Here is a 23596-nt window from a genome sequence, read left to right as displayed (position 1 = left end):
ATAGTGAAAGAACTCTGTGGACTAATGCACCATATAGCAGGACTAAAGCCATTTAATCTTTGCTTTTAGGAAGACAGCAACTGAAAATTGTGGGGAAACTGGAAACATGTCAGGTTTCTGATTTGCATTAGCTATGTTAGCTATTAGTGTTGAAAATCTTGATCTCCAGTTCATGTTAAAAAGCTGAAGTTAGACAATAAAATTTTAAAAATTAAGAAAAATAAAAATTAGTTTTTCAAATTCCTCGTCTATATGCATAGTCTAGGCTGTATGGCTACTGGGCAGGATACAATTACAGCATATTCCTCCCCTTCACCCAGGTTTGTAGAACTTCCAGTGATTTTAATAGGAGTGGGAACAAGCACTATGTCAGCAGCTGAGACCATTTCTAAGAGAAAATCTGTGATTTCCCTTCAGCCCTTGATAAGTGTTTGGCAATTAGGATTGTGAAGCTTTGGTGATTTTGTACACAGAAGGTTACTTTATCTCCTCACTCTGTAAAATAAATGATAGTTATAACATTCCATTAAAATATATATATAACAGGAAGGAAAACCTAATGCTTTTCAGGTATTTGTTCTTCCAACTTAGAATAAGCCCCAGTTTAAGTTGCAAAGAAAGGCTGTTGGGGATAGATGGTTGATATTCTGGAGAAGACAGAGTTCTGCTGTAACGCTTTTCAGATGATGAGATGGCAAGCAAATACCCCAAATTCTTAATAGTAGATACTTAACAGTAAATGCGTGGCTCTGGAGATTCAGGGATCATCTCCATTGTTGTTTCGTAGGCAGGAGACATTGGAGAATTATCCTGCTTCCAAAACATACATTTTTCAGGGCTGAGTGAAAGCAGAAGCTAGTGCTTAAACTGGGTGACCTTGGACCTATGGTAACCAGAATATGGACATGAAAACTGCAACAGCTTTTGTTTACCATGATCTCATCACTTGGCTAGATTGCTACACATACAGACAAGTTTTATCGTTGGTCAGACCCTACTGTGAGAGTCTGTAATTGCAATGATACCAGAGAAAAACAGCAGATTTAATCCAACAATTCTTCTTCATGGTTTCCATAGTCTTTGCTGAAGGTGTTGTGGTAAATACATCTTTTTGGTGGTGGGATTGAAAAAAGAATGATTTCACTGAAAAAAAGAAAAAAACCGCAAGAATTCAGTTTCATGCAAGGAATCACACAGATAGCAACTCTGCTGTAGTACACAAAGGAAGCTCATTCAATGGGACTTTCTCTGGAGGTCATAGTATAAAATTACTGTTTGTATGTTCCTTGTTATCACACAGCTTTGCAAGTAACCTCCTGAAATCCAGTAATTCAGAGCCCACTTCATCCACTGGACACAACAGTTATTGCCATCCTGAGATAAAGGATAAAAGAGAGATCTATATTTGTTATGATCAATTTAGGTACCTTAAGACATGAAATACTAGAATTAAGCATTTGGGTTTGGGTGGGATGTCTAAAAACCTGGCAGAAGAAAAAGTGATCCTTAAGCAGAATGTCTCAATTCCCCCACTTGCAGGGATGGTAAGATGTCACTCCACAGGGTCATCCAACTCACAGAATTAGGCTTGGATTTTATTTGACTAAATAGGGAGTTTATAAACAGTAGGTACCCACAGGCATCAAAACTTTCTGAGACTGATGATGAGCACTGTCAGTTCAGGTGCATCCCTGGATATTGACAGTTACCCAGGCTAAAGACTGAAGCACCAGATGAGAGATGGGCTGCTATCATCGCAGACTAGGGTCTTTCTGGGTATATTAAAGCAAATTAAACTAGGTGTCACGAGAAGCTCCAGAACAGATGAGATGATATCTGGTACTTTTAGATATCTGCAGCATTAGATAGTGACAGGGTGTAAGCAGTCCAGGTCTTGTCTAGAGTCTAGCAGATTTTAAGGTGATAGGGTTCCAGTGCAGGTGGAGTTAGTCAGAGTAATCTGGGTAGAAACAACATTCGGCATTATGAGAATCATCAAGCTGGGTTATGAATCATGGTAAAGACTGCAAATGCCAATTTTCTACAGAACAGATTATTTTCAGGAGCTCTAAAAGAGATATTTAGCACATACTTAATGTAGTATTGTAGACTGAAAGACAAAGAAAAGAAAAGAACATATTTTTGTAACCTAAGACATATCTATTTTGTTTAAAAATTTTTTCCTTGTTATTGCTATTAGTGTTTTTTTCTGTGTTAAACTGAGACATCTAGATCTAATTATTCATCTGCCTTTAAAAATACAGGTCCCAGACTAGTTTTACTTAATAAGTAATGTGTTAAGTGTTAAAGAAAAACAGCTTTGTAAATGACTGTCACTTTCCTATTGTAGTATCACTGACCCGTGTCCTATTATAGAGCATATTTGTCACAGTGGTTTGAAAGGTCAAGAACAATTTTTTTGCTTTAAAAAAACTAGGCAAGAATATGTTTAGATACACAGAAAAAAAAAACCAAAACCAACCCAGCTGCTAACATTTCCTTCCAACAAAGGGAAGTCTTTTCATCATTATGTCTACTTTCATGTTTGTCTTAGGTATACCAGCTGGCTGAAAAAGGTCAATATTTATCCATTCTTACTACAGAGTGATATTAGAAATGACAGCACTTTCCTGCATTTAGCAAAAGAAACATCTAGGCATAAGTAAAGATGCCAATAATTTACATAAATGTTGAAAATTTTAACAGAGACCATTCCATAGACTTACAAGAATGCATATGCATTTACACATTACAGATTCCTTTCACAAAACAGTACTTGCCCAGCTTAATTAGCTCTTCATCTATGAGTTTACCTATTTGCATGTTCCTCCTATCATTATACCATAAATAAACTAAAAATCACTGTGATCTAGAAGATGTTTCCTTAGAAAGTCACCATTTAATATCACTGGTGATTTTTCCCCTACGTGTGATTATTTACTTTTACATGAATCACTTATATGTGTATATTTTCTGCTTGCATTTTTGTTATAGCCATTTACAAATTACACAATATTTAGAAATGGTTATTTGATAGAGAGGAGGTCTTTGTATTTTATCTTTCATGACAGAAATCTTTGAGCAGAAAATTGTTTCCTTCCCATCTGATAAAATTAAAGACTGATGGCAAAAGCTTCCTCCTGTAGAACTTTGAGAGGAGGCAGTATGTTAACTGATGTTTGCATATTACATGACTGTGAGAAATGCACATCTATGGCTATCAGTTTTCAAGCCATCAGATTACTCACATATTTATTGTGTGAGTAATCACACATAGTTCCATAAAAATTCCCACCTGCCTAGAAACAACCATGTACTTAAGAGCTTTACTGATGGCAATGAGGAATGAAGTTGTATCACATCATCTCCCATCCACCTTAAGAGAGGAAATACAGGCATCTATTTGCCTGTACCATTACATTTTCCTTATTTTTTTTAACAGTCCACCCAGGGATATCATTATTCAGAAAAATCTCCACTCTTTCCTATTTCAGCATTTTTTGAAATGTGATTATTTTAATCCCGTATTTTTCAGTAGCATTGGGAGAAAAGAAAATCTCAGAAGGGGCTAAGTATTTCTTTTTCTCCACCTTATTTTCTGCATGCACTGTTTTATGGCATTCTTAGCTGCAAGCCCCATCAAGGAAGTAAATGAATCAATAAGTCACAGAAATGCAGCATAGCAAGGGAAATTTTACGAGAATTTTCAACATTTTGAGTGACAGGAGCCACAATCTCGAAGTTTTGTTTTCTTAATGTTTGGGTTATTTTTTTGTACAGGGAATAATAAAAATAGCATGAATGGACTTCAGTGCTTCAAGTCATATGTATGCTGAAGTGTTCTACTGAATTGGCAATGACTTAATTTGGATTATTTTAAAAAGTTTGTAGGTTAAAAACAAAGAAAGAAGCCTGGATTTTTTTATGGTGAAGTACCAAATATCAATACTGCAATTTACAGTCCAGAGGAGTAGATCGCTGTGAGATTACTTACAATAATTTTGACCCTTCTCTTTTGTAAAACTTGTTGCTTCTCTCTAGTTCTTTCTTCTCTAGTATCATTTGAAGGCTTGTTTGAGACCTTGAAATCAGTAGGGTCGGCTTCACTTTACAGTAACATCTGTAGGATCAAGACAAAACCCAACACAGACTTCTCTACTTCCCCCACATGAATTAATCAAAACAACTGTGATATGAAAAATGTTGTGCTGTTTTTTGCTTTTTCTATTATACAGCTGCATGTAGTTACAGCAACTTGTTAGTGGACCTCAGGGATCTGAATACTGCATACCAGAGCTGGTTCGTGCCAATTATTATGTTGAGTGATGAAACTGCTTTGTATCATTTCATTTGTGGATGTGAACAGCAGGTGAATGTTATAGTTTCTGCTTTCCAATTATAAATCACACAGACCGAAATCTCAGTTCTCTGAGTAAGGGATGTAAAAGCAGTGGAGTGTAAGGAGACTACTGTTTCTTGTGAAAAGGAGTCTGAGATTAGAGTTTATTGATGTGGGTTTTTTTTCCCTACCTGTCATAGTTAGCTTTTAAGATCAAAATTGAAAAATTATTAGATAAAGGAACTGAATGGAAAGCAAATGAAATACCTAACTACAAAGACTGTATTTAGGAATATAAACCCTAGATAGGTCCAGCACTGATACATTCAAGTGATTGAGTAATATGAGGTTCTCTTTGGGAACAACTGGTTTTCTATAGGTGGGCTTTCTAGACAAAAACGTGAAAGAATATGGTAATGGTAACAGGACTCTCTTTCCAATCCAGTTTCTGGCATTGACTAAGCATGTCTTTAAATATTTATAATTTTGAGATCCTCCTTGAAGTGTATCTGCAAAGACCTGTGTGCCACTTGAGTCTGCAGTCTAGACTAATGTGCATGGACAAAGGCTAAGATTCTTTACAGACAAAACAGAACGTGTTTGATGGTAACATTAATAACTAACAACATCAAAAGGACTGGATTCAGTTACTGAAGGAAAATCTTCAGAATCAGAATTTTTTTTTCTGAAATAGGTATTCTGTTAGCCATATTTGTAGTCTGGTTTTGGCTCCCCAGTGCAAGAGAGATTGTACTTGCTGAAGTGAGCGCCCCATGTACCACCGAGGTCGTCAGGGGGATGGAACACACAGCACATAAGTTGGAAGTCCACTTATTTAGGTAATCCTGAAGAATAAAAGACCTAAGGTGGTCATAGTGTTCTCTACAGTCACTTAAAGGAAGGCTATAGAGGTGATAAGCCATCTTGCATATGCATAGAGAAAGGACAAAAAAGCCATGGTCACCAGTTGCAAAAAAAGGAAAGTCTGTCATTATTAAGAAAAAAAGATCACTATCAGGAGCTCAAACATAGGAACAGTTACACAGAGATTGTGCATTCTTAGACATACTCAAATGACTGGGCAGAGTCTGGCTATGTGATCTTACTTTGAGTTTGGGGGCAGAGAGGAGGAAAGGCTGGATTTGAGACCTCCAGAAGTGTCTTCTAACCTAAATCACTCTATTAGTCCATGATTCCGTAGTAGTTTGAAAACAAAACAGTGGGAGGCACCAAGTCAGAATTACAATTTAATGGGGAAATTAAAGAAAAGGGGAAAAAAAAATATAAGAGAACACTGGTTCAAACTGACAGTCAAGATACAACCTGACTCTCTGTTGTAGCAGTCTGGTAAAATGTTGGCTGCAGTCCTCTGAAGTGGTGATCCTGTTGAAAAGGGTCTGCTCTTCCTCAGGAGGTCTAGCGGTGGCTATGTAGCTCCTGTCCTCTGGAAATCCAGTGGAAGGGTTTTTCCTGGTGTTCAGCATCTCAGATTATATCCACGATGGGATGCTTGGTTCCTCCCTCTGGGTGGAGCATCTCAACATGGGGTAATGAGTCATGAGGCCAAGTGTTGATTAGGCTCATTAACAGAAGATAGTCCGGAGGGAGTTATCTCTGAGTCATGCGGCAGGGCATTGATGGGCCATTAACAGCAAGATAGTCTGGGGGGAGGAGGCAAGGAAACACTGCCCCACCTGATTTCAGCAGCTCCTGAGGATGGTAATAGAATACACTGCAACCCAGGACAGATTCTCACTCTGTTAGTTTATGATTCTATTCTGCAAGTTGATGATTTGTGTTTCTCCCATGTTTTAAATTTGGGGGAGGAACTGGGAAGAGGCAACTTATTCTCGTCATGAGCACATATGGTAATTTCTTCTAATGATATAGTATCTTATTCTTCTTGTCTATGCAATTTTGTCTAGTAAGGGCTATGAAAATTGTTACTGAGTGGGTGTAAGTCATATCATATTATGTGTATGTGTATGCATCTCATAGGAAGCTATTTTTAGAAGGTTTTTTAATCCTATTGACTGGGGATCAGTAAGGACCAATTTGAATTTAGTTCTGCTCCTACCAACAAGTATGAGAAAAGAAAGAACAATATTCAGCTCTTACCTAGTTTTTCAGTGAGTTACAACATTCTGCGATGTACATTCACTGACTGCAAAAGAGTCACATACTAACGAAGTCCCAAGATAGATCTACCAACAAAGGCATACAGTAGTAGAATACTTTGCTTCATTATGTCTCATACTTATCTGTGGTGCATTATGCAGGTTCAAAAAGAGATGTGCAGATTTTTGAAGCAAATAGCCTACGAGTGTTTGTCTTCCACTTTGACTAGGCTTTTGTTTACACTATATTAAATGTGCAGAACAGTTCAAAGGTCAAAATTGGCTGGGAAAAAATCTCTGTAGAAGATTTGGTGCCATTAAAGAACAAACAAACATGGGAAGTATTTAATAGAATTCTGAAATTTTGAAGTCTTATCTGCTCACAGAATTTTTTAACCAACTTGCTTAAAGCAGTGAAATTACACATCACAAAATGTATGTTTTCATAAGAGTTGTGTAACTACATAATGGATAGCATCTGGTGTTTCAGAAAAGACTAATCTGATTTGGGACGAACTATGAAAATCCCAGGTCAGTATCAAGAAAACTTATTTCTAGGTTACCAAAACCATAAATATAAGATACTGATCTTTTCAGCTCACTATGTGAAATCTTATGCATGTAATTATATATTTGCTTGATTAAAAAGTTTTTTGTACATTGGAATATCAGAAAGTTACACTTCTAATTTATCTTTAAGTATAGTCACACTCCTTTTTTAATCATTTTTTTTTCATATTCATCTAGTTTAGCTCAGGAAATATTTTTGGTCCATCTGGTTTTTCTCTGTATAAGTCTAGAAATACAAATTTTTGTACAGCATGAAGCTTCTATTTTTTTTAAGGAGATAAAATGTTTACAGTGACTCCACTGACTGGACTCTACATTGCTTGTGCAAAGGCTATCTGATTTCTCTGCAAATATGATTCAATGATTCTAGTTCCCAATGTAATAACTTTTGCTGCTCTGTTTTTCAAATTCATAATTCGATTTCAAAATTTATGCAGGTTATTACCATGAATCTGTGTGTGTAACTGCCCCAATGAAATGGCAGAAAGGAATCTCAGGTGAATTAGGAAATGGCCCTTTGTCATGATTTGGTAAGCCATTGCCAACATACTGTTCTACCCTCACTCTCCACTGCAAGTAGCGATTTTTGGCTCATTGGCACCTGAATGACAGCAAAACGAATAAAGTTACATGCAACATAGGGAAAAATTTGGGCTTTTTAGTAATGTGTAGTGGTTTGGTCCAAAATACTCATTACTGTTTATCTGCTGTGAGATAAGAATTAGGAGAAATGCAAAGCAGGCACCAAACTTGAAAGAATATAAAGAAGTTTATTAACAGACCTAAAAGAAGAAAAAAAAAATTATACCACCTTCAGAACTCTCCTCCTCCCCCCACCTTCCTCCCTTCTCCCACTGACAATGTAAAAAGACAACCCTTAAGATGTTCAGTCTGTTTACCACTTCCATAATAACCTTGTTCAGTCCATTTAGAAAGAGAAGTCTCTTCTTGCTCATGCTATGAAAACATTATCACAACGAGACAGCCGCCCACTTCCAAATATTGTTCAGTCCATTTAGGAAGAGGAGTCTCTCTGCCTGCGTGTGAGTCCTTTCCCCTGACTTGCAGCTTTTCCCGCAACTGCTTTCGAGGGTCCACTCTTGAAGTTTTTTGGGGTACAATTTCAAGGTTGAGCTGTTCAGAAACAAAAACAGAGGCCCTTCTCCTTCCCTGGGAGCAAAGGGTCTTCATCATCTTCATCTTTAGGACTATCTCTGGGAGCATCTCTAGGAACTGAGGTTTTCTCCTTTCCCGTTTGGAGCAAAAGTCCTCATCTGGTTCATCTCTCCCTGTCCAAACTTCTCATGAAATTGCAGCTGCGTCAGCATCTGCCTATCTCAACGCAGGTGCTTTTGCTTACGAGTTGAACACTCCACCCCCCATATCTTCATGAAATTACAACAGGATACTCTGATATATCATAGCTTCACAACAGACTTTCAGCTTTAAGCATCTCCTCTCTCTCTTCCCTCAGGTTTTCAGCTCTTCACAGCAATAAAAAGGGTTAATCTCACCTCGGCCTTGCAGCTTTGCAGCTGGAATGTTGAATTTTTCTTATCGCAGTGGAGAGGGGGGGAGAGCCGAGCTGCTCCGGCTGCCCACGGCAAGGCAGTGGGGGGGGGTTCCACAGGTGGAACAGGTCCATCGACCCAGGATGGCCGTGGCCCGGCCCGGCCTGGCCCGAGCAGGGCCTGGCCGGGCCCGCTGGCCCCCACACGGGGCCCGCAGCCACCTGTGCCAGCGCCGGAAACGAGAGAGAGCTTGGGGGGGAGTTTGCCTATTCTTAAATGTGGATCACAGAGGTGGTCACAACTTTAAGTGGCTTAGAGAATTGTCCATATTCAAACTGGCCAGCTGATACGTTCTATCAGTTCCCAGAGCAAACTGTAAGCACCCCTTAGCAAGGACGTCCCTTCCGGGACTATGCTTACTAACCTATGACATAATGTTACTAGCTAATTGACCTGAATCACTGCAGTCAGAGCTTGGGAAGCTGAGAAAGAAGTGAAATTTTAGGCCCCCTTCTGACATTGCGTCTTGTAGTAGCAGTACAGGCGGCTGCAGCTACTCTTTCTCCAGAGAAAATCTCAGACAACCAGCTGTGGTGGTCAGCAACCCAAGTTTAGCATGTAACTTTGCAGTCATGGTGAGAACCCATGATTCCCTTGTTTTACCTTTTGCATGTTTCCCCTGATTGGTTAATATTTTGTTTTCTTGTTTTATGTATAAAGTTATGTATATTCATTTTCCTTCTTCAATATGTATTAGTTCTAGAAAGTTCTTTGTTCCTCAACGCCCTATTGGATCCTTCCCTGAGCCCTGCCTATGTGTTGTTCCCATTGGTTCCCTTCCTGTCAATCCCACCTGCTTCTCTCTATCCCATTGTCTGAGATCCCTTTCCCCACCTATTCTGTACCCAGTATAAGATCCCTGGACCCTCCCACCAATTGGCCTCTTCGTCCTTGTCTTTTCAGGGGAATAAACCTGCGTGGAACACATATGGAGAGTCCCCTCTCTTTTCTTCTTTGCCTTCGCCTGTGTTCCTGCAGAACAGTGACAGAAGGATGCAGCCCCTTTGGGTGAGGAGCTCTGCCCCATTTTCATTGTGTGCTGGGCACTGAGTGTCACCTTCCAGAGGGGTTTCAGTGTTGACTTCTGGCTTTGTGTCGGCACACGAGGGGAAAAACCCCCTTCTGCCAGCTCCCAGTAGACTGCAAACCCCTCCAGTGTGTATCATATATCTAGAGTTTGCTAAAGGTATCAGATCAGAAAGATCATATTTTGGAATCTCTTTGTATGGATCTAAATGACTGTATACTGCAAAAAATGAGCTCTCAGGATCACAGTAACTTTTAGAGAAGCCCGAAATGCCGTGCACTTTAATACTGCCCTGTTCTAACTAGATGAGCTAACCCATCACCAGACAGACTTAAGAGTCATCTGTTTTTTGATAATGTCAGTTGGGATTTCCAGTCAGGTATCTCACTAGAAATGTGGGTTGCTCAGCTTACAAAGTGTGAGGAGAATGGATCCTTTTCAGAGAAACCGACAAGGCCCAGGGGATGAGACTAGTGTAGTACAGGCTTGATTCAGACAAATCTGACAAGTCTAATTCCCTAGACGTGTCAAAGAGCTGGAAAGCAGACAGCAGTGAACAGATCCAGGATTGTAACTGGGAACGGAAAAAGGCAAGTGCCAGGTGTTTTCTAGACATGGTACTCAGTTTTACTGTTCTTTTAATCAAATTTATGTCTGCTGTTTTTTGAAGAAAATACTGAGTGGTCTTATGCCACTGAAGATATTACAAAGGTGGGAGGGAAATATGTTGCCAAAATAAAGATGTAAAATATGGGCACATATGTAAAATTTTCCATCGAAAGAATAACAGTACAGTTGAGAGAAACTCTGCTTTCTAGTCACCCTGGTACAAAAATAAGTAAGGTTTGATGACACACTCATCAGTGTTATTTTATTAAAGCTACTGGAAAGTGAGAAACAATTAGGGCATAAACAGTCCCTTTTATGACAGCAAAGGAATTGAGAGTCAAGAAGAAAAATGAAAAGGACAGTGATTCTTTTTTTACCTATATTTGCTGTTTGATTTTCTTTTTCTATTTCATTTCGGTTTTGTGTTTTATTTTTAACTCATCGTATTTACTAATTTCTAAGTGGCTTCAAATATATTAGTTTATATTGAAGCCTAACATTACCATCAAGCTAATTTTTTATGATGTATCTAGTCTTTTTTTTGGGGGGGGGGGGGTGGTGCATGTGAAATGGAAGCAAGATTTAATTAAGTGTATATTATCAGGATTCTAATGAGCTGTAATTAACTTCTGCTCATGAAATTTTTGTATTCTCTATAATAACCATGGAAAAAATTATTACTCTACTTGCTGAAACATTTGTAACATGTTTGAGAAAAAAAAATCTCAGATTTCAGTTGAAGAGCCTATTCCTTGATACACAAAAATACCTATGCTTGAGTGACGTAGCTAATGACAAATACAAGGGAAAATTCTCCATGTCCCCAAACATAACTGCTAAACAAATATGTGTCTACAAGCTTTTTATCACACCTCCCTTGAAAATGGAACAAACAGTTATGTAGCTGAATAAAGCTGCTTCATTGCTCCACTGCTCTTATCCAAGATATGGCCTCTATCCTTGAGTGGACACCAAAAATCTTTAAAAATCCTCAGGGACAAAAGAGAGCATTTTAATGGGTGAACTTTACATTTTGTTGTGCTTTTCTCCTGTGTATATTATGAAATATGTTGCAATATATAAAGATAACAAGTACTATGTCTCGACTATGGACAACTACAAGGATTGTCAACATTTGGGATGTTTTCTTGTCAAAGACAAATATGATTTTTAACAGAAAGTTCCTTTGCAAGTCTAGGATGTCTAACTAACGTTTGAGTAGCTGCTTCCATTGAATTATACTACCATTAATCATTTCCACTAATTCAATAAAAACACTGTCAATACAATAAAACACTTTTCCTATTGAATTAATGAGGGTGGTTGGTTACTAATAGGATATGACTGCATTAGGGAAATGTTTTAAGTAACATGATAGATTAACAAGGAAACATTTAATGAACATTTCATATAATTTTTAACTCATTCCAAACCCTAGGAGAAAGGAATGGAAATATGTACTATGAAGATAGCCACTGCATAAACTTACTGAATACTTTACTATTTCCCTTGACAATGTGTAAACTAAGACATATGACTGCCCCTTTCTTGATCTTGTGTTTTGTCATTTATAAAATGTGAGGAATTGCAAACACCCTTTGTTCAGTGCTATAAGATTTCCCAATGGAAATAGTAAACATGAGCCATACATTATTCATATGAAGAGGGGTTTTATCTTCCTGTGAGAAAAGATGATCTTAACCCACCTCAAATAATGATTATTTCTGTAGCCTTAGGCAACTCACTTATGGCTTTTCAGAAGTTGCACTTAAATTTTCCATTGGTTTTAGTTAATGTAATATACGAGTAGCAGTATCTCTGCAATTCAGGCTGTTCACCTTAAGCTGAGCCTTAAGCTCAGTTTCTTCAGCTGTAAAGCAGTTGCAACAATACTTTTATCTGTCCACACCGACTTCAGATTTAGTGACCTAATGGTCAGAAATCAATTTCACTATGAAAATGAGTTAAAAATAAAAATCTTATTTGTTTATTGGAAGGCAAAGTGGTAATTTCCTGAGGATGTTTGGATACTGCAAAGTAGCATAGCTACTGTAACATGAAAAGCAGAGTAATATAGTTACTTGTCCATGGAAGAGCTTTAACTTTCCTTTTGTGCTTCCACATGTCTAATGTATCAGTCAAGTCAGTGAAGAGGTCCTGAAGGGACGGCAATTCCAGCCATAGAACACTGCATGCATTTAACCTTGGACATGGGTTTATACCAGCCATGAAGGAGCAAATAAGGTCTTTCTATCATTACATCTTGAGAAAAACCTTCCTCCATGCAAGTGGTTCTCTTTACCTGATTTCAGTTTTGCTGTATGTGATAAATGTGATAATGTGATAAATCCTGGTTTAATGTGGTATGAACTTTATAGTGGTGCTAAATAGAGTTGCCTTCTTATTGGACAGAAATTAAACCATGTATAATTTTGCAGTGTGTGACTCTGGATGGATGTGTTCTGTTCATCTTTGGCTTCAACCTGCGTAGGGCACACAAAGTACACCATATTGTGATGACATACCATGTACTTATGAAACATAGATATATGAAACAGGTAATCTTCTTCAAATTAATATATCACGGTATTTTTGACATATAAATACTACAAAAAAATTAATAAAGTTCTTTACAGTTTTTCACTTATGTCCTTAAAGTTTGAAAGTAGTGAAATGGATATATCTCACTTTGGTATTTTTTCAGGATTTTGGGGAAGCAAGGATTTTTTTGACTCCTTTTTGTTTAAACAGAAAACCAAAGGAAAGATATTAAAGTTTTACAATATCTCAGTCCAGTATTAGAGATTGATTTACTTTATTATTTTGAGCCCTGATAAACCTCTTAAAGCAAAGTTATGGTAAGAAGCATCACATCCGAACAGTGTTTTAGCCTAATAATTATAAGAATGTTAAAGAAGGAAACGCCACTGATTATAATGACATATAATACAATATTACTCTTATACAGAAGAAAATTCTGCTGTTTTGGAAGCTTAGTATAATTCAAAATGCAAAAAATACAAAGGAATTAAGAAAATTCTATTGAATTCTATTGCTTCTATCATAGTAATATGCAGTAAAATATTAATTGTTCTAGAAGATTAAAACTGATGATTTATAGTTGTTTTAAAAGACTGCCTTTCTGCTCTCACAAACACTGTGACTTTTGATGGAAAATTATACCCAGGGTCTTAATTTCTAAATAAATAAAAAGAGATAAGTGGACAGGACATTAAAGAGTGTGAAAATGTAAAAGTAGAAACCAAAATTGTAATACAAGGCTTTTTTAGTAATCTAAACTCTGTCTTAAAATCAATGTTTTGATATTGCCAAGCACTGTTATATGTTTGTAAAAGCCCTCCCACTAAAAACTTCTAAAAATAACTAGAAAAGAATTTATGGGATTTCTCTACAGTTGAATGCACCTTTTTTTGTATGTTTGTTTTGTTTTGCTTCTTAACATATAGGCATATATTAAAATTTTTTAAGAGTCTTAAGCATTTTCAAACTCCTGATAGGCCATATTATCTGCATAAATTCTATCAGGCATTATTCCCATTAGTAATTCACTATGGAAAAATACCCCTTAAACTTAGTGTTAAATATTTGGTTTTTTATAGTCACAATGACAGGTGTTTTTATTAAACAAATCACAAGTGAAGGAAAATATTAAAGCTATACATTTATCCATAATTATTAATCTTCCATTAAAATAATCATGCTAAACAATTGATGTGTGGGCATTCCTATCAAGTTATAACCTTCGTTCCACATGCTTTGCAAAAGATTCATTGGAGTCTTAGCAAAGTGCTTCCTTTCACAGCATGTATGAAGGTCTACAAGTTTTTTAAGAACTCCTAATAATCAACTGTTTTCAAAATTTTTCAAGGGTCCAGCAACTACTACTTCTCTTCTGGTGCTCATTCACTGCTCTACTACTTTTATCTTAGTAGAATTTGCCAGTTACAGCTGAACAGCTGTATATTGTGTTCCAAAAAGGAATACTTTCTTTCTAAAATTTAAATAACCTGGAGACCTCAGTTAAAAAAGAAAAAAGAGATCAGTACTTAAATATGTACATTCCTATGTTTAGTGCCACTTTGAGAGCTTTAAAAAGTCTTAATAACACTTAAAGGCAGAATGATCTTGAATGTTTTACAACACAACTGATACTTAATTAGCCTCAAATCTGTGCTAGAAAGACATGTTTGTATACCCAGAACACTACTCTATCCAAGAGTGAGCATATTAGGGTTTATATTGCCATTTCATTTCTCAGTGGTACATCTTATGGAGTGCTGTGTTTGGGGCAGAGGGAAAACAATCAACTGGAAAGGACTCTGGTGAGAGCACAGTACAAAAATATCATTCAAGGACAGCAACTAAAAATGTTAAGATGACACTTTGCTATTGCTACTCTTCGAAACACTATTGTTGAGATTTTAATGTTTGCATTGTAGGCACATGCCAACATCTATATCTAGGTATTTTTAAACTGTTGATGGCTTATGTATGTCTACTTTCATGGCACAGAGATGCAAGTACCAGACAAGTGGGAACACATATTACCTGACTGCCTTAAAATTTCACACAATAGCATGTTGATAGATAGATAAAGTTGTAACAGATAAAACTTCCAAAATACAAAGGGCTTTTAGTATTTAAAAATACCCCAAACACAGAGACAGTGGAATACCCTCTTTGCACTCCAGTTTTTCAGTTAAAAATCAGGAATGTGAACTATCTTGTTGTTTGATATGGATACTGGGAGAAAAATCTAGTGGGTTACATCCTTGACTTCTATCACCAAAACCATAATTTAAAGCAGTTACATAGTTCTCCGAAGGAGCTGGGTGTCCCCTCACCCCTTAGGATACGTTCCACTAATGTAATCTCTGTGCAGACAACTGGTTTGTACAGTGTGAATCAGATTTAGTAAAGTGGGGTTCAATCCTACTAGGATTGCTTTCTTTTTCTATGGCCCTTAAGGCCATCATCTGTGCTAACAATACGTAAGGAAGGATCCAGGAAGAAAAAAGAGGAAATGTTTGAGATGTGGAATTTCCTTCTGTAGTGCCATTAGTGTAATTAAAAAAAATAAACAATTCATATCTATAAAGATGTGCAACGTGGCTGTGGGCAATAATGGAATGTTACTCCAAAATTAAAACAAATCTGGATTATTCTCATGAATATTTCTATCCTCCAACAAACTGAATTGGGCATTTCTGCATCGCTGACTTTCTGAGTGTATGGCAAGGCAGGATATCAGAAAAAAAGAAAAGCTTTTTTTCTCCTGACAAAGTTATTAACTTTTCTTTATATTCTAGAAGCTGCTAAACTTTTAGAAAGAAATTGTAAAATGAAGAAAATTAATATTAATTTGGATCAAAATAAAGATGGAAGTCCTTGTCCTCTGTTCATCCAACCCAAAATGTTGAACTAAGATTTTTTTTTTCTCAAAGAATCACGGAATCAATTAGTTTAAGACCTCTGAGATCATCAAGTCCAATCTATGACTGAACACCACCTTGTCAACTAGACCATGGCACTGAGTGCCAGGTGCAGTCTGTTCTTAAACTCTTCCAGGGACAATAACTCTACCATCTCCCTGGGCAGTTCATTCCAATGTTTAGTTACCTTTCCTGTGAAGAAATTCTAAACCTCCGCTGGCACAGCTTTAAGACTGTGTTCTCTTGTCCTGTAATTCGTTGTCTGGGAGAAGAGGCTGACCCTCACCTGGCTACAGCCTTTCAGGGAGTTGTAGTGAGTGAGAAGGTCCCCCCTGAGCCTCCTTTTCTACAGGCTAAAAGTTTCTCCTTTAAACCTTAGATTTTATTGCATGGAGCTTGTCGTGTATGTAAGCATTCCTCCAGAATATGCTCTGTCTCCTTTCAGCTGAGTTACAGACCTTTCTTTCCACGCTAAATTACCTAGGAATATTTATTATCTCAAGCAAGGACTTAATATATGATCTTACTTATAAAATGCTCTTAGATAAAACCTGTCAAGCTCTTAATAAATGAATGCAACTCCCAATGTCTCCGATTAGCAAAGTAAATATAATTAAAATTACTAGAGTCCCTAAATTTAATTATCTATTCATGAACATTCCTTTACTTTTTTCAGCAGAATTAAAAAAAAAAATCTGACTATATAAAATACCAGATTAGGTATAAAAGCATTGACTTTACTTTTTAAAAGTAAACTAGTTTCATCAGACTTTTGCTGAATTTTTGGCTCAATAAAATATATATAGAGACAGAATTCAACAAAGATCTGCTTAGCGTTAGAGCTGGGGAGACAGTGAAGACTAATGTCAAGTACTGATGGAGAAGTTACTCACCCATTTCATTTATCCTTGAAATTTCCTAATATATTTTTTGCCTTGGCTGATAGAGGATTGGAGAACAAACAAAAGAACCTTGTGCAATTACTATGACTGCAAGAGGAAGATCTAAATGTGAATTAATACAGTAAGATTAAGTAAGGTAGGGTTTGGGGCACTTTGTAGGAGAAGGTAAATGTCTGTTTCTTTGCAAATAGCTGATAAAAAGACTCACTGTGATGTTTCACACATGGCCTTTCTAGAAGAAATATCCCATTCAGCACTTTCCATTGACTATGGACTGCTGACTGTGTCTTGGGGTCAGAATCTGGCTTTCACTTCCCATCTTTCTGTAACTGAATTTCGCAGGGTTCTTCATTTGGCAAAACTATTTGCCTAGTCTCAGCTAATGTTCCTGGTCCTGCGCCCCACCAAATAGTTCATTTTCGTGGGTACGTCTAAACAGTTGTACACATTGAACTTTAGACACATACATACATTAAAGAACTTACATGCTATAAAAATAGCAAAGTACAGAGATTTTCAAACTCTTATGCTATGAAAGTGTCAAATAATGTTCATCATATTTTAAATGGACAGAATAAAAGTAGAATATCTTTTTTTGCATCATGAATTAAAAGAACACGGACCTATCTCTCACAGCTCTTCCTGTTTGCTTTGTGTGTAAGTCTGCCTGTCTTAACATCTTACCTGCTCCCTGAACAGGATGATAAAAATACCAATAATATCTTCCAAGGAGATGTATGTTTTCTGAGACAAAAAGTTCCTGCCATACTTGACTCCCCTTCTGAGTTTAACCTTGTGGGTGGGACCCACTTAAGGCTTTTTGAGGGCAGTCTGCAAGATGTTTATGTTGTTCTGTTCTTCTGACTTCTTTGTGATAGTTCCCTTAATAGTTCTCTTTGCACTGTACCTTACAGCAGCACAAAGCACTCTTTCTCTCCATCTGTGAGCATGTCACTCTGACTACACAGATATCTGATTTTCTCAGAATTCTTCAGTGAAAATATATCTCAGGTGGCAGCAGACATTTTGCCATAGTAAAACTATTCAGCATGTAAACATTGTTAGGATGTCTGATCTAGCAGCATGAAGTCACTTTCTTCAGATCTGAGACACTGGTTTAATTCTTTTATTTGCAGTATGCATAGCAGATAGCCCTTACCCTAGGCTTGATAGGGATCAGATGAGAATTTCCATGTTCAGCACCAAAATTCAATTTAGTTATCAACAACTGAATAAAATTGACTCAGTGCCTGGTGGCATTTTCCAGACTTTGCCTGTAATCATCCATAAGTGGAGATGTTGGACGTCTCTGACCTTGGTGGGACCGTAACGCAGGTATTTCTCTGTATCTTCTAAGCAAGAGATAAAGTAGTACCCATCCTTAAGGTGCTTCTGATTGAGTTGACACCACAAACTGTAACAGGTCAGCGTCCACATTTTATACAGTGCTTCAATGTTTGGGTGCACATCCAAGATATCAGAGCCCTGTGACAAATCTCTTATTCTCCTGCAGCTTTCAAGATGATAGGGATTTCAGTAGTTTCCAACACATAAGAGATATATGTGCTGTGAACAGTGAATAGCAGCACTCATAAATGCTTTAATAGTGCCTCACTGTGCTCCAAATGGTGCAAATGGTGCAACAGCAAAATGGTGAAGCAGAATTTTGTTAATTTATGTGTCGTCAGGATGCATCACATAAGCCTTTGCAGTGTGCAGATGTTTAGGCAATGCTAATAAAGTCCCTCTAGAAAACCCAAGTTATTTGCTTGAATATTTTTGTGACTGATTTTTTTTTTTTGGAGTCTGTAATTGAGTCTGTAATGCCTTTGTTTTCAGATACATTTTTCCGTTTAGAAGACAAGCTACTGATGTAGAGATTGGTTATTGGCGTTCTCAGTATTATGTCCCTGAACTTCGAGGCACTTGGGAAAAACATCCATGTTACTAACATTTTCTTGGTTTTGTCTTGTCTCATGGAGTGTTTCTATGTAAAAAAGGCTCTTCCAGGAATTTCATTAAGGTATTGGGAAGTCCAATGTACTGAAGCTGAACTCTATTCCCAGAACTATTAGCAATCTGTCAGAGGCAAGGTTTCCTGGAATAACATCAGAACCTCTGCCTGTTATAGCCAAAGGAACGGTGTTAGTCCCTCTCTAGCAAATTGTATTTAAGTGTAGTTTGCTGTGAAAGAGACAATTGTTTAGAAACCCCAGAGGCATTAGGTACATTACTAAATCTTAGGCAGCTAGACAGATCTTAAAGGTTGGGACTGCTGAACAAACTGGCACACTGGTACATCTGCAAATTTACACAGTGGTGGAATTTGAGTACAGGGAAGGGTGAAATGAGAATGAAAGGAAGGCTACATCTTTCCCAGCTGACAGCTGACAAAAAAATTGAAATTTGTATTTTTCCAAATATTTGTCTATGCATGAATTGATGATAAATAAAGCAAGTAAAGAACTCAAGCTTCTGGTTTAATATCTTTTTTTTTTAATTGCAAATTAAAATGAGCAGTTCAAACTGGAGACTTTTTGTGGAATGAAATTTGCAACAAAAAGGATCTGTTCAGAAAAAAAAAATATTTCTGAAGAATTTGAAGACATGTTCATGAATATGAAATAATAAATGTGAAACAAAATATTTTGACATTAGTGAAGTTAAATGTTTTAACACTAGTGATATGAATAAGAAAGTCACAAGACATCCCTTTGACACTAATTTTGTCATCAATATGATACATTTCTGCAAAATGATACATTTCTGCAAAATGATTTGATTACAAAGAAGCAGCATTTTCTGCAGGATTTTTATTTTTACCCATGTATGGCTTAATATCAAAAAGTCTGGAAATAATCATGAAACCTACTCTCTTTGCCTAATTAATTCCTGGAAAAAAATACTGCTTCTATATGTCAAGACCTAAACTGTTTCAACCTTGAGAATGCTAGGGAAGCTTCTTCAGAAAAGCAAAAAGCAGGAATAACTGAGGGGATGACAGTGGAAGAAAAAAAACCTGGATCTATGCTCCAGTAGCTTTAGAGGGGTTAATTTCTCAATCTTATTCTCAGCCTTTTCACATATTTGCTCTATTTGGCAATAAGCTGTCAAAGAACGGATTTTCATCCAAGTAATAGTCTTGACTGATACCAATTGATCCAAATTTATGTATTGAAGAGCTGAATGTCTTTTCACACTCTCTACTCAGAATGGTTTTTAATTAGCACTTAGTAGGCATCATAGCAGAATAAAGGCTAAAATAAAAGCAATCATTTTGATTTTTCTGTTTTATGCTTTAGCAAATGAACATTGCTTGAGAGATCTTTGTCTCTAAACATTAAAAAGTACACTGTGATTTATGCCAAGTAGAACACAGTCTGAAGGATGAGAGATCTGTTACCTCTGTGACGGCCTTTGTTTTGCATAATGCAATTAAATAGATACATGCCAAAATAAGGATGATGTGCAGTGAGTACACTAATTGAACTGGTTGCATTCATTTTCATTCTTTTACAGTATGAATTCATTTTTGAATGTAGATTCTTTACACCTTTAACCGTGGTGATGACTCTCACATGGCAGAGTATAATCACACAGAATAAACACAATCTGTGCAGTAGTTGTTTTCACTTTTTTTTTTTCTTTACAAAATCTAAAAGAAGTGACATTTTGACTGTCTAGGTATACCCTTATATTCCCAGTTTTCTATGACTGGTGACAGTCTGTAGGAGTGAAGTATTACCCACTTTAGAGGAAGATCAAGTTAAGAATCACTTAAGCAAGATGAACATACCCAAGTGTATGTGACCAGGTAAGATGAAATCAAGGGTGCTGAGGGGATGCTTGACAGCATTGTGAGCCTAACTTTTCATCATTTTCGAGTTTCAGATGACTGGAAAAGTTCCTGACAGACAAAAAAAGGCAAACATAAAGCTTACTCTAAAGAGAATAAAATAGATATCTGATATTGACCAGCCTATCTTTAGTCTCTAGGAATGATAACCAAATCTTCCCAGAAGCTGTGGCCAAGCTAGTGACAGACCATATAAATGGGTACAGCCAGCATGACCAAGAGTGAGTCGGACCTGAGGAGCCTGATTGCCTTCTATCATCAGGTGACCCTCTGTACAGATGAGGGGTGGCAGTGGATGAGATTTACCTTGAATGTAGCAAGACTTTTGGCACAATATCCTATAGTATCAGTGCAGTCAAATTGGAGAGACAAAGCTCCTGGATTACTTAACGTCCTGCTTTGTTGTCTGTCTTTCCAGCAGATACTGGAGTAGTTGAAGTCCTCTATGAGAACCAGGACAGAGAACATGAGGGTGCTCTTATTTGTAGAGGGTCTTGTCCACTTCTTTTTCCTGGTCACCTAGCCTGATGCCCACTACATTGTCACTCTCTTTAATCTGTATCCATAAGATCTCAGTTGGCTCATAATCCATCTAGGCAGGAGAATGAATCCTATGAGTCTACATTTCTATATATGATAGTACACAATCTGTTCCTTTTCAACTTTAGGCAGTGCAACTCTTTTTCTTACACTGGTATGATGAGAAGTTAATGCCTATTCTCTTTCTTCTCTACATGTCAAAGCTTTCTTTGTTGATTTTATTTCTACATCTCTCTTAGTGTGATGGGTAATTTTTGTCATCTGCCTTTTTCTTAGAACTTAACTGTTAGAAATCTTCCTTGACATCGATATAACCTACTAGTCAATGGAAAACAGAATTGCTACAGACCGTCAGGACCTCTGGAAACCTGCATATGTCTGTGTGCTTGACCATCCCATGCAGCCCACTAGGGTCTTATACCATTTACTTACCATGTGTGCCTTGCAATCCTTACACCCACTCAGAACGCAGGTGTTTCAGGTAAAAATATTCATAAAATAAAGGGAAGCTTCTGGAATTCTGAGTCTCCTTTGAAGTGTTGTAAAGCAAGAATCTCAGACCCATCTAGCTATAGTTAATTTTAAACCCCCTGACTGATTACTTGAAATAAATGTATATTTGTTCATTCCAGTTTAAATTTTTGTTGTTAGATTTTTGTTGGGAGATTATAATTGTTTAAATGTTCTCATGTCTGGATTGGAAAAACTAATGCTCCAAGTAGTGAACATATCTGGTACCTTGGCAGCAATATAATCTGGAACTACAGAACATGTGAACGCTTTTTCAGGTTGCTAACATTTAAATTACAATTGTGCTGTAAATAGTAGTCTAGTTGGTTTCCATGACAAAGAATCTCAACATGGTAGAATGAATCATGCTTGTGAATCTGTTTGCTTAGGTGTCTGTATACATATATATATATACAAAATCCCGAGCCAGAACTCAACAGTGTCAGAGGGAGAAAGTAGAAGAATAAAAATGAGGAAAGCGTAAAATCAGTATTAGAAATAAAAAATAAGTAATGAAATTATAAGTAGTTTAATTTCCTTCACTCTTAAAGCTGAAGTCATGTTGCTGCTACACCAATGTTCTTATACCACACTGGTAAATTCACGCAACATTTAGCAGTCATTTGCTGCTCAGCCTCTTGTAAATGTGACACAAGTTGCCCAGCTTGGATCTTCCTTACACAATGAATTAGTTTTATTTTCAAAAAAACCAGAATTGATGTAGAATGCATAGTATTATACTGTTTTTCTGCATGTGTCAGTGTTCTCAAATATCTCCCAGCAATGGGTGCGTTCAGGCCAGAAAGCCAATCATATTCAGGGCTGCATGAAATGAAGAGTGACAGGAAGGTCAAAAGAGATGATTCTCCCTCTATACTGTGCTCTCGTGAAACCTCACCTGGAATACTGTGTCCAGATCAGGGGGTCCCAACATAAGAAAAATGATCTCTTGGAGCCAGTCCAGCGTAGTGCCACAAGGATGATCTGAAGCACCTCTCCCATGAAGACAGGCTGAGAGATTTAGGGCTGTTCAGCCTGGAGAAGAGAAGGCTCTGGATCTTAGAGTTGCCTTCCAGTACCTGAAAGGGGCCTACAAGAGAGCTGGAGATGGGCTTTTGCAAGGGCATGTAATGATAGCACAAGGGGAGTGGCTTTGAGATGAAAGAGGGCAAGTTTAGGTTAGATATTAGAAAAAACTTCTTCACTGTGAGGCTGATGAGGCAGCACTGGAACAGGTTGCCCAGAGTAGCTGTGGATTGCCCATCCGTGGAACTGTGCAAGGTCAAGTTGGGTGGGGCCCTGAGTGATCTGGTCTAGTGAAAAGTTCCCTGCCCATGGCAGGAATGTTGGAACTAGATGATCTTTCAGGTCCCTTGCAGCCCAAAACATTCTATGATTCTATGATCTCTTGTGAGCACTACAGTGTGCTTGACCACTTGGGTTTAACAAGTGTAATGAGCTGCAAGGGGACAAGTATAGCAGGAGCTCAAAGTGATTGATTTCCCTGAGCCTGCAAAAGATATTCTCGGTCTGACAACATCCAGTGATATTCATCACTTTTGGCTTGTACTTCTTCCAAAGTGATTTATTTTTTTTAAAGAATACCTTTGGGTTTAGAGAGACTCTGAGGATAACAGTTTTCATTCAACATATTTACCAACTGTTGCAATTTAAGCATGTACTTGAGAACAATGTTGAAGCAAAGTATGTTATTTAATTTAATTTCATTAGAGTTTTAGTACTGTAAGAAAAGAATAAAGCAGCAACAAATTAAGCTCTAAATGACAAACACATGTCTCTGTAATATGAAAGGATAAAATATGTGGGGATTTTATGATTGCAAGTAATTGGGAATATGATTTTAATATGATTACAAGTAATTTAGTGCTTTCCAAATTGTGCAATAATAGATGATTATCAGACAAATTGATCTGAAATATTCCAGTTCCTCCATTTTTTGCAAAAACTGGTATAATTTCAATTCTTAATTGAACATGTAAGAAACATATTTTACTTGGCCTTCATTAGATTTGACAAAGTTGTATCTGTCACAGGGTACAAAAATCATGGTGTATTCCAGGTGTCATCATAATTCTACCAAC

The sequence above is a fragment of the Corvus moneduloides genome, chromosome 4, assembly GCF_009650955.1.
Source record: "Corvus moneduloides isolate bCorMon1 chromosome 4, bCorMon1.pri, whole genome shotgun sequence".
Taxonomy (NCBI): domain Eukaryota; kingdom Metazoa; phylum Chordata; class Aves; order Passeriformes; family Corvidae; genus Corvus; species Corvus moneduloides.
Note: the sequence above shows the minus strand (reverse complement) of the source record.